The sequence below is a fragment of the Xenopus tropicalis genome, chromosome 5 (genome assembly GCF_000004195.4).
Source record: "Xenopus tropicalis strain Nigerian chromosome 5, UCB_Xtro_10.0, whole genome shotgun sequence".
NCBI classification, from domain to species: domain Eukaryota; kingdom Metazoa; phylum Chordata; class Amphibia; order Anura; family Pipidae; genus Xenopus; species Xenopus tropicalis.
In genome coordinates, this window is record NC_030681.2 from 49,810,763 (window position 1) to 49,823,774 (window position 13,012).

Below are 13,012 nucleotides of genomic sequence, written 5' to 3' on the forward strand. Positions count from 1 at the left end.
TATGTATACTTGTAAATTTATAGAACAAGTCTATATTCTAATATCCATGCTGATAAAGCTGGTGTTGTATTATATAGTTTTAATTTATCTTGTAATATCACAATCATAACATTAGTACCATATTGTATAACTGTAATATATGAACAGGTTTATGCTAATCGAAAATTGCACAATGAACAATTCTGTGTAAAGTAATGCCCATGTAAGTATATAGTGTCTGGAAATTTCAGGAAGGCCATCTGCTATAGGGTTCATTTTATGTAAACTGTAATGTTTAAAAATGATTCCCTTTTTCTTTGTTGTAAGATTAAATACAAGGTACTGTTTTATTTACTCATCTTGCATGAATCCTATAGAAGGCAAAAAAATCCTACTGGAATTATTTTAGAATTAAATCATTCTAGTTTAATTAAAATTTGGGATTTCCAATTATGGAAAGATCCCTTATCCAGAAAAACCCAGTACCCTGTACATTTATTGTCTTTCAAAAGTACATTTGATTTTAGTCCCCTTCAGTTCCAATAGTACTACTTGTAATGGGACTCAATGAGCCCAAATGCATACATATACACAGACACACTTTCATATAGAGACAATCACATGTACAGTCACATGTTTCAGTCAGTGGTTTACTAGACACCTTTTTTCTTTGCTTCACTCTTCTAGGCAACTAAATCAGTGTAAATCTCCCACCAGCCATGCTGAGCCTTTGCATGTCAATGTATAGAAGAAATGGAGCTGCAGAAAAGGAACTCGAAAGGCTGGTAAGTGTAATGTATCGGAGGAAACTTTAATCTATGGAGCATTGTTTTATTCTAACATGTACTATAAGAAGTTTTTGAATACTGTATTGATGCAGTTGTACCAAACAGAACTACTACATGCAATGCTGAAATATGAGCTGGCTCTCACTAACAGGTAAGGGGGCTTTTGGTTAAGATGGATGCTTAGACTGATTTAGATCTGCTTTAAAGTATGCTTCTTTAGAATGGGGATCATTGTTTTACATGGAACAAATCTATATAAAGTGTGTATCATCCATAGCAGGTGAGCGAGGATATTAATGCTTATTATTGTGTATAGGAAGCAATTGATTGGTTTATAAGAATATGTGTGTGTGCTTCTCCCGTCGGCATGTCCTTTATGCTACAGGTTGAGACGTTTAAGAAAACAATGGCTGCACTGGTGATTCAGCTTATTCAGGTGAATATTGGTGCTTGTATTGGATATACTACTGTAGCTGTAGATTGATATAGATGTGCAGTGTAGTGTCTATCATTAACCTGTTTTTTTTTTGTTTTTTTTTTTTTTCATGTTAGCTTTTTTCTTCCATACCCAGACATTAACACAAACTCTGTTGGGTGAAAGGCTTTTGATGGAGGGAGAGTTTTAGTGCTTTTTTTCAAGCTTGGTCCCTATCCTTGAAGTTGTCCTGCAAAGGAACTGTTCATTTTAGTAGGGTGGGAAAAGACATGCATTGTTTTAACATATGTATATTCCTTTAATAGATTGGACCCTGATAAAGCTCTGCCCTTCAGGTGCTTCAGCCGTAGCCAAATAAGTAAGGGATTCTGGTGCTAGTGGTGACATATAGGAATGGGGCAGGGTATGGAGTACTTTCTTCTGCCTGAGCATTTTTGTTGTACAGATTGGGTCTTCATTTAGAAGTGAAGGTCTGTGGTTGGGGTATAGGCATTGATTGGTTTCAGTGTATGATACTTCACCTAGTCATCTCTATTTTTACAGTTTGGGTCCTGGTTTTTTTTATACTCCTCTTGTGGCACTTCAGCGATGGCAGTGAGTATGCTGTTCACCTTTGTTTTATAGGATTGCCTCTGGAGATAAATATTTCCCTAAGCAAATGCCGAGGATAGGTGGTTAGGAATGCAGGTGCAGGTAATTGGTTTATGGGGTATCTTTTTTATGCAGGCTGCACCCTGATGAGGCAATAAACCTGTTCCAGAGGCAAATCAACCTTTTTAGATGGATCCCTCAACTTGCTGTGCCGCAGAAGATCTTTATCATTGGAAGGTGATTATTCTTTTAAATATTCCACAATAATCATTCTTATTTGGAGGCTTATTTTCTTTCTTTTCTGCCTGTGCTTGCAGGTGAGTGTTCTACCCTGTTACATGTACCAGCAAAACCAGACTGATTTAAATACTTCCAAGTATCTTTCAGCCTTCTTTGTTTCAAAGCGAAGACCATCCTATGAAACAATTTGTTGGACTGCTGGAGCTTGAGATTTGTGTGTAAGTAGAGGAATAGATTTGCATGGATATGGAGGGATTTGTTTCAGCATTAAATCTTTGTTTTTACAGGCTTTCCTAGTTTGTTTTACTTCAGCCTTGCCATGTTCAGATCAGTGAAGAGTGATCCTATATCTTTTGGTATGTATGAGTGGATGGACAAATTAATGATGGTGCTTAATGATACTAAAGCTCGGGAATTTATTGGTTGTTACAGATTTTTATGGTTTGGCAAAAGTCTGACCGCTGTGGTATTTCAGCCTTGGCACATTACATGTGCTCCTTCTTTTGGTAGGTATGAGTAGATAGAGTAGTTATGGTGGTATATTTAAGCCATGCATCTTTGATTTACAGATTCTACCCCAGTGAAGAGAAAGCAGATGCAGATGTGAGTTGAAGAATAAATATGCATGGATACGGATAGCCCAGCCCAGGCATTTTTCCACAACAATTTTGGCATTTTATGCAGGATTCGATTTGGAAGGTAAGACAGGATGGACAAATTATGGCATATTCACTTTTAAACCCTGGCATCTTTGGTGTTGTCATTCTTTAACCCTGGCATCTTTGTTTTACAGATTGCATCCTGGTGCTTGCATAAATAATCCTGCACTGCTGGCATTTGTGATCAGTGTGTGAGTATAGGAATAGAGGTACATGGATAAAGAGCTTTATTTATTCCAAAGGTCTTTGTTTTGCAGGTTGAACAGAGTGTAGGAGGTCTAGTAGCAGATGCATATAACATTGGACTGCGGAAGCATACCATCAGAATGTGAGTACAGAAATAGCTGTGCATAAATAATGAGAACTTATTCAGTAGGCCATCTTTTGTTTTTATAGATTATCCTGGTTTGCCAAACATCTGGCCCCTGTGGATTTCAGGTTTAGCAGATAATGTGGGATCCTCTTTCTTTTGGTAAGTATGAAAGGATGGAGAAATGTTTTATAATGTTACTCTTCAGCACAGGTATCTTTGTTTTTCAGGTTGGATCCAGTATAGAAGGTCTAGGAGCAGATGCAGATAATCATAGACTTCTGGACCTTGTGATTAATATGTGAGTAGATAAATTCATATGCATGCATTAGGAGAGACATTCTTCAACCGTGGCATATCTTTGTTTATACAGATGTTCATGGTGTGGCAAACATCTATCTGCTGTGGAGTTTCAAACCTTGGTAGATTACATGGAATCTTTACTTTTGGTAGGTGTAAATGGATTGACTAATTATGAAAAAGTCTGGTCGTTTATTTGTTTTTACAGGTTTTCCTGGTTTGGCGATCACCTGGTTGCTGTGATACTTCAGCCATGGCAATTTACATTGGGGTCCTATTTCTTTTGGAAGGTAAGAATGAATAGATTAATTATGGTGTTGACATAATTCAGCGTGGGCATCTTTGTTTACACAGGTTGGATCTAGAATAGAAAGCCTAGCAGCAGATGTAGATACATTTGGAATGCTGGACCCTGATATGTATGTGAGTAAAGGTATAGATGTACATGGATAAGTCAGGAATTTTCAGCCCTGGCAGATATTTGTTTTTACAGATCTTTCTAGTTTGTCAAACAGATGGTCGCTGTTCAATTTCATCTTAAAAGATTACATGGGATTCTCTTTCTTCGGTAGGTATGAGTGGATGGACAAATGTATAATATTTTTTAATCATGGGCGTTTTTTGTTTTTTTTTTTACAGGATTTCCTGCTTTTGCAAACTTCTGACTGCTGTTAAATTTAAGCCTTGGCAGAATATGTGGGATCCTATTAGGTATGAATTGATAGAATTATGGAGGTGGTATCATTTTTCAGCCTGGACATCTTTGTTTCACAGGTTGTATCCAGTATAGAAGGTCTAGTAGCAGATGCCCTTGCACTGATGGAGCTTGTGATTGAGTAGATTCATTCATGTGCATACACAAGAGATTCTTCAGCCCTGTCATTTATTTGTTTTCAGTTTTTCAGGTTTTGCAAATGTGTGGCTGCTTTGGAGCATTAGCTTCAGATTACGTTCTTTTGGGTAGGTATGAGCAGATGGAGAAATGAATTATGGTGTCATTTTTCAGCTGTGCATCTTTGTTTTACAGATTGGGCCCTCATGTTGGAAACAACAGAAGTAATCTTGGACTGATTGGATAAAGAGTTTATGCCAGACACCTTTTGTTTTGCAGGTTGGACAGAGTATAGAAGGTCTAGTATCAGATGCAGATAACCTAGGATTGCTGAATTATTATTATTATAATGTGATTTAAAGGAATAGTTGTGCATAAATAACAAGAAATTATTCAGCACACCATCTTTATTTTTAAAGAATTCCTGGTTTGCCAAACATCTGGATTTCAGGTTTAGCAGATTACGTGGGATCCTCTTTCTTTTGGTAGGTATGAGAGGAATGAGAATTTTTTATGATGTTACTCTTCAGCACAGGTATCTTTGTTTTTACAGATTGTATCCAGTATAGGTACACATACAGATAATGATGGACTTGTGGAGCTTGTGATTGGTATGTGAGTAGATGAATTCATGTTCATTCATTAGGCAGAATAAATGGGATCTGCGTTCTTTTGGTCGGTATAAATGAATGGACAAATTACTTATGTCATTCTCAAGTCTGGTCACTTCTTTATTTTTACAGATTTTCCTGGTTTAGCAAACGATTAGCTGCTGTGGAATTTTATACTCACCAGATTACATGGTAATCCTCATTTTGGTAGGTTAAATGGATGGAAAATGAATTGTCATTCTTAAGCCCAATCATTTATTTCTTTTTTTCAGGTTATTATAGAATTTAAGATTTGGCAGAATATGTGGGATCCTAGTAGGTTCGAATGGACGGACAAATTAATTATGGTTTTAGTCAGCACAGGTATCTTTGTTTTTCAGGTTGGATCCAGTTTAGAAGGTCTAGTAGCAGATGCAGATAATCATAGACTTCTGGAGCTTGTCATTGGTATGTGAGTAGATAAATTCATATGCATGTATTAGGAGAGACATTCTTCAACCCTGGCATATATTTGTTTATACAGATGTTCATGGTTTGGCAAACATCTGGATGCTGTGTAATTTCAACCTTGGCAGGTTACGTGGTATCCTCTTTCTTTGGTAGGTATAAGTGGATGGACAAATTATGTAAATTCTTAATCCTGTGCATTTACTTGTTTTTACAGATTTTCCTGTTTTGTCTAATTTCTGACTGCTGTGACATTTCAACATTGTCAAATTATATGGGATGTACTTTCTTTATGTAGGTAAAAGTTGATGGACAAATTAATTATGATGATGTTATACTTCAGCATGGGCAAATTGGTTTTATAGGTTGGATCCAGTATAAAAGGCCTTGTAGTGGATGCAGATAATCTTGGACTGACTGAGCCTGTGATTTGTACTGTATGTGAGTTGGAGAATAAATGTGCATGGATAAGGATGCATTTAGGATTTAGGAAATATTTCAATACTTCTACCTTGGCATTTTATGCAGAATATTATTTATTTTGGGAGGTGTAAGAAGATCGACAACTTATGGCATTATTCTTCAGCCCTGGCACCTTTGTTTTACAGTTTGGGCCCTTGTGCAACAAAGTCCAGCAGCAGATGATCTTGGACTCCTGCAGTTTGAGCAGCCTGTGAGTAAAGGAATACATTTATATGGATAAGTTAGAGTTATGCCTTGGCTAAAATCTTTGTTTTCAGAGTTTCTTTCTTCTAGCTGCTATTGATTTTAAACCTTGCCAAATTACACGTGCTTCTATTTCATTTGGTAAGTATGAGTGGATGAAAAAGTTAATTATGATTGTATTTAGCATGGGCATCTTTGTTTCACAGGCTGGATCCAGTACACGAAGTCTTGCAACAAATGCAGATAACCATGGGCTGCTGGACCATGTCATTTGTATTTGAGTAAAGGTATAGATGTGCATGCATAAGAAAGATTTTTCAGGCTGTGGATCTTTTGTCTTTGTTTTCCTAGGTGCCGTATCTTATTTCTTTGAAATAAGAAGAAAGGACAAATTATGATTCTGGCAATCTTTAACCCTGGCATCTTTGTTTTACAGATTGGACCCTGGAGTTGGAAAGTGAAACAACAAAAATAATCTTAACTTACACATTGATCACAAACTCCAGTAGTTTAAGGAATAGGTGTACATGGATAAAGAGTTTTGCAGCTTGGACCAAGTGTCGAAGGTCAGAATCATATAACCTAGGACTGCTGAAGCATGCCATCAGAATGTGAGTAATGGAATAGCTGCACATGAATGAGAAATTATTCAGCAGGCCATCTTTGTTTTTACAGATTTTCCTGGTTTGCAAAACATCTGGCCCCTGTGGATTTCAGCTTTAGCAGATTATGTGGGATCCTCTTTCTTTTGGTAGGTTTTGAGAGGATGGAGAATTGTTTTATGATGTTACTTTTCAGCACAGGCATCTTTGTCTTACAGGTTGGATCCAGTATAGGTCTAGTAGCAGATGCAGATGATCATGGACTTCTGGAGCTTGTGGTTGGTATGATGAATTCATATGCATGCATTAGGAGAGAAATTCTTCAACCCTGGCATATCTTTGTTTATACAGATGTTCGTGGTTTGGCAAACGTCTAGTTTCAACCTTGGTAGATTACATGGAATCTTTCCTTTTGGTAGGTATAAATAGATGGACTAATTATATAATGTATTTGTTTTTACAGGTTTTCCTGGTTTGGCGATCCCCTGGTTGCTTTGATACTTCAGCCTTGGCAATTTACATTGGGATCCTATTTCTTTTGGAAGGTAAGAATGAATAGATAAATAAATTATGGTGTTGATATAATTCAGTGTGGGCATCTTTGTATACACAGGTTGGATCTAGAATAGAAAGCCTAGCAGCAGATGTAGAATACATTTGGACCTCTGGACCCTGATATGTATGTGAGTAAAGTTATAGATGTACATGGATAAGTCAAGATTTTCAGCCCTGGCAGATATTTGTTTTTACAGATCTTTCTAGTTTGTCAAACATCTGGTCGCTGTTCAATTTCATTTTAGAAGATTACATGGGATTCTCTTTCTTCAGTAGGTATGAGTGGATGGACAAAAGTATGATATCATTATAATCCTGGGCATTTATTTTAACAGGATTTCCTGCTTTTGCAAACTTCTGACTGCTGTTAAATTTAAGCCTCCTCTAATGAAGCACTTTGTGCGAAACGCGTTAGGAGAGGCACTAGGATGTACCCTGTCACTGTGTGGTATAGTATACATTTGAATTTGTTTTGTATTATGTCTTGAAAAAATCTCTGAGCCATTAAAATGTGGTTTTATTTTCACTGAATTTTTTGCTGTTATTTGTATATTGGTTCAGGGCCTATCAGTGAAATATAAAATGTGATTTCCTTTCCTAATTTATATTGTTGCAATTAAATATAAGCCTTGGCAGAATATGTGGGATCCTATTAGGTATGAATTGATAGAATTATGGAGGTGGTATCATTTTTCAGCCTGGACATCTTTGTTTCACAGGTTGGATCCAGTATAGAAGGTCTAGTAGCAGATGCGCATGTACTGATGGAGCTTGTGATTGTGAGTAGATTCCATCATGTGCATACACAAGAGATTCTTCAGTCCTGGCATTTATTTGTTTTCAGTTTTCCAGGTTTTGCAAATGTCTGGCTGCTGTGGAGTTTTAGCAGATTACATTCTTTTGGGTAGGTATGAGCAGATGGAGAAATTAATTATGGTGTAATTTTTCAGCTGTGCATCTTTGTTTTACAGATTGCGCCCTCATGTTGAAAAGTGTAACAACAGAAGCAATCTTGGACTGCTAGAGTTTGTGATCAATGTGTGAGTAAAGCGATAGATGGACATGGATAAAGAGTTTATTCAAGATGTCTGTGTTGCAGGTTGTACCAAGTGTAGAAGGTGAGATGCAGATAACCTAGGATTGTTGATGCACATCATTATAATGTGAGTAAAGGAATATTTGTGCATAAATAACGAGAAATTATTCAGTAGGCCATCTTTGTTTTTATAGATTTTCCTGGTTTGCAAAACATCTGGCCCCTGTGGATTTCAGGTTTAGCAGATTATGTGGGATCCTCTTTTGGTAGGTATGAGAGGATGGATAAATGTTTTATAATGTTACTCTTCAGCACAGGTATCTTTGTCTTACAGGTTGGATCCAGTATAGGTCTAGTACCAGATGTAGATAATCATAGACTTCTGGAGCTTGTGGTTGGTATGTGAGTAAATTAATTCATGTGCATGCATTAGGAGAGACATTCTTCAACCCTAGCATATCTTTGTTTATACAGATGTTCATGGTTTGGCAAACATGCAAACGTGTCATCCGCTTTCTTTGGTAGGTATAAATGGATGGACTAATTTATTTGTTTTTACAGGTTTTCCTGTTTTGGCGATCACCTGGTTTCTATGATACTTCAGCCTTGGCAGGTCACATTGGGATCCTATTTCTTCTGGAACGTAAGAATGAATAGATAAGTTAATTATGGTGTTGACATACTTCAGTGTGTGCATCTTTGTTTTACAGGTTGGATCTAGTGTAGAAGGTCTAGTAGCAGATGGAGATAGCTTTGGACTGCTGGAGCTTTTGATTGGTATGTGAGTGGATTAATTGATGATCAAGTAAAGAAATTCTTCAGCCTTGGCATTAAATTGTTTTCACAGTTTTACAGGTTTTGCAAATGCCTGGTTGCTGTTTAGCTTCAGTTTTGGCAAATTATTTATTTTTGGTAGGTTTGAGCAGATGGAGAAATTAATTATGGTGGTGTCATTTTTAAGCTGTGCATCTTTACAAATTTATTTTTGCAAATTATGCCCCAGTGCAGAGAGTCTACTAGCAGCAGCAGAGAACCTTGCCCTACTGGAGCTTGTGATTTGTACTGTATGTGAGTAAAGAAATAAATGTGCATGGATTAGCATAGCCCAGTCCATGCATTGCTTCTGCAACTTTTCCTGATTTTATGAAACATTGTAATACTTTTTTTGGGACCATGGACAATTAATGGTGTCATAATTTAGCCCTGACATTTTTGTTTTACAGATTGGGCCCTGGTGCAATAAAGTTCAGCAGTAGATGATCTTCGATTGCTGGAGTTTATGATCGATGTGTGAGTAAAAGGAATACATGTATGGAAAGATAGGGAGTTATGTCTTGGCTAAAAAATCTTTTTGTCTTTACAGATTCTTCATGTTTGGCAAACATCTAGCTGCTGTGGAATTTCAGGCTTGTCAAATTACTTGTGCTTCTAATTTGATAGGTATGAGTGTATGGACAAAATAATTGATTGCATTTATCATGGGCATCAAAAAATATGGTGCTGTCATTCTTAAACCCTGGCATCTTGTTTTACAGATTGGGCCCTTAGATTGTTGGAGTTTATGATCAGTGTGTGATTAAAGGAATAGATGTACATTGATAAAGTGTTTATTCCAGATGTCTTTATTTTGCAGGTTGGGCCATGTATAGAATGAATTGTTGAAGCATGCCATCAGAATGTGAGTAAAGAAATAGCTGTGCATGAATAATGAAAAATTCCTCAGCAGGCCATCTTTGTTTTTACAGATTTTCCTGGTTTTCCAAACATCTGGCCCCTGTGGATTTCAGGCTTAGCAGATCACCTGGATCCACTTTATTTTGGTAGGTATGAGGATGGAGAAATGTTTTATGATGTTACTCTTCAGCACAGGTATCTTTGTTTTTACAGATTGTATCCAGTATAGGTGCAGATACAGATAATGATGGACTTCTGGAGTTTGTGATTGGTATGTGAGTAGATTAATTCATGTTCATGCATTAGGCAGATTAAATGGGATCTGCGTTCTTTTGGTCGGTATAAATGAATGGACAAATTACTTATGTCATTCTCAAGTCCGGTCACTTTATTTTTACAGATTTTCCTGGTTTAGAAAATGATTAGCTGTTGTGTAATTTCATCCTCACCAGATTACATGGTAATCCTCATTTTGGTAGGTATAAATGGATGGAAAATGAATTGTCATTCTTAAGCCCAATCATTTATTTGGTTTTTTTCAGGTTATTATAGAATTTAAGCTTTGGCAGAATGGATGGACAAATTAATTATGGTTTTAGTCTTCAGCACAGGTATCTTTGTATTACAAATTGGATTCAGTATAGAAGGTCTAGTAGCAGATAACCTTGGGCTTCTGGAGCTTATGATTGGTTTGTGAGTGGATTAATTCATGTGCATGCATTAGGGAGAGCATTTTCAGCCCTAGAATTTGTTTTTACAGGTTTTTCTGCTCTCCCTGTGGTATTTCACTCTTGGCTGGCAATGCAAAATCTTCTTATTTCTTTTGGTAGGCATGAGTCAATGGACAAATTAATTATCATGGTGGTGTCCTTTTTCAGCCTGGACATCTTTGTTTTACAGGTTGGGACATTGTGTGGTAAAAGTCCAGATGTCCAGAGCTTTAACCTGGGCTATTAAGTTGGGATATTAGTTATTCTATATTTATTTAATTTAAAGATATAAAATGGGATCCTTGTTTTATGGATTTTGTTTGGGGATTGCCATAGAGGAGCCTCAGCAGTGGCTGATGAATGAATTCTGGTCCTTGTGGTAGTCTTGAGATTAAAGGCTTATGCTGCTTTTCAGTTTGGACTGTGGTTTGAACATAATCCTGCCAAAAAGATTTTTACTGTTGAGGAACACTTGTACAGGTTGCAAGGTTGATTGGTTCAGCTTCAGCTCAGCCTTTCCTTTGCTTTTCAAGATTGGGCCTTTTCTTTGTCAAGGTTAGTGGCTTGCTGGCTTTTTTAATAGCAGTTAATGTGGAGATTTTTTTTTTTGTTAGTATACGTTTTCACGTGAGCACGGATTCTACTGTAGGTGTGTAAGTGGAATGATTGTTTATGGGTCTTGTAGATTAGTCCTGGTTTAAAAAAAACCAGGTGCTCATTGGGAATCGAGTGGTAGATGTAGGATAAATTTTGCATGCAGAGAAATGTTACTTTTGATGTGCATGTGATAATGTCACTGCTTTGTTTTAGGGCAGCGACACACCAGGAGATTAGTCACCGCGTGTCACTATGTAACTGTGTCACTACCCTTAGAGGGTAATTTTTCTGCCACTGCGGTTCTTCAATTTTTAGCGGGAAAGTAGAGTGATTGTGCTTGTGATTGGGGTTCATGTGGAGGTACTTTTATTTATTCATTTTTCTAAAGGCTTTTATTGTAAAGGTTAGAAATGGGAAAGTATGGCAATGCTGGCACTTCAGCTTTTCAGATGGTGAAAAAGGTTTTTAGTAAAGGGTTAGAGTTTTTGTTTAGTATAGTGCCCTTCAACCTACATACTTAATTTCCTTTATTTTGCTGGTTTGACCCTGGTTTCAGGAAGTCCATTATGAGAGTGCTTTGGCAGGTGTTTTTTATTGTGCTGCCTTTTGTAGTAAAGGTTTTGGGGAGAAAGAATAGATTGATTTTGGTGTTTTTATGCAGTGTGTGCTGCTTCAGCCTGGGCACCTCTTTATCTTACAGGTTGGGTCATTTTCATTATGCCAGTTCCATGTTCAAAGTTCAGAAGTCAGTCCCAAACTAGTGATGAGCGAATCTGTCCTGTTTCGCTGAAAAATTCGAGAATTTGTGACAATTGACTTTTTTTTGACGCACGTAACATTTTTTCCTATGGAAAATTTTTGCGGCAGTTATAATGTAGTATCTATTTGCCCCCAAAGTGATGGCATCTTATCTACATAAGTTTGTGGTATTTGGGCACATCTAGCTGCTGTATAGAAAGTGCCAAAGACATGGAACTGAGAGGCCTCCATCCCTTTTATTTAGCAACATTTTCTGCTAATATGTGGTCTCTTATGATTCCATATGAACAATATTATTTTATAATAATTTGAAAAGCAAAATTTAGTTGTATGCGTTTGAATTCATTTGGGTCCTGTTTCAGCCTTAGTTATGATATTTGTGCTGAGCCCTTAATCTGTTTTGGTAGGGATGTTAAGGATTGTCTTAGTTTAAGGGGCAGTCTGCAAATCATACTTTATTTTGGTCTTGTCCTATAGTAAGACCATAAATATCTTGGTGGTTTCATATGGCTATAATAAGGTTCAATTGCATGATGGATTATGGTCATAATCTTTTGGTAGATGGTAATATTGGTTTGAACCCTGCCTGATCTCCATGAATAATGGCAGGTAGTATTTCTAAAATTTCTTGGGGTTAGATTGATGTCAATATTGTAGCTTCTGTGGCACAATTCAATTGTAGCAAAATGTGTAGCTTCTAGTGGCACAATTCAATTCTCTCCATGTATCTACTAAATTTCTTACTGGGGGCGTCTTGAAATTGTTTCCCCTTCTTAACTGATTTTGGGGTAATATTTGGGTTGGAATTGTCAGGATATAGGTAAGGTGTAAGGTTTAAATTTCCACCTCAAATATTTATTGGGTTGCTGTTATGGTAATTTTGTGTGCAACTTTAATATAAAATAGTTTGGCGCTTTGTATATTATAGGTTGTCATTTGGTTTAGGCAAAGTATGCTATGGCTGTCCTCCCATCTTGGCATGTTAAATTGGAATGCTGCAGAGTGGGGATTTCTTGCAAGGCTCTGGTTCTGGAAAAGCAGGCTGATTAGAAGCTTTTAGCTTGACAATGTTTGTGGGTAGGGACAAGGGTGAAGTAAAACTTACAATCTGGGGGCCAGGAATTGTAGGGGTAACTCCTATTGTCATTACTTTATCCATGGTGAGTAACTAGGGACACTGGTAGTGCTAGGTGGTTACATTTGTTTTGCTGAGCATAAGT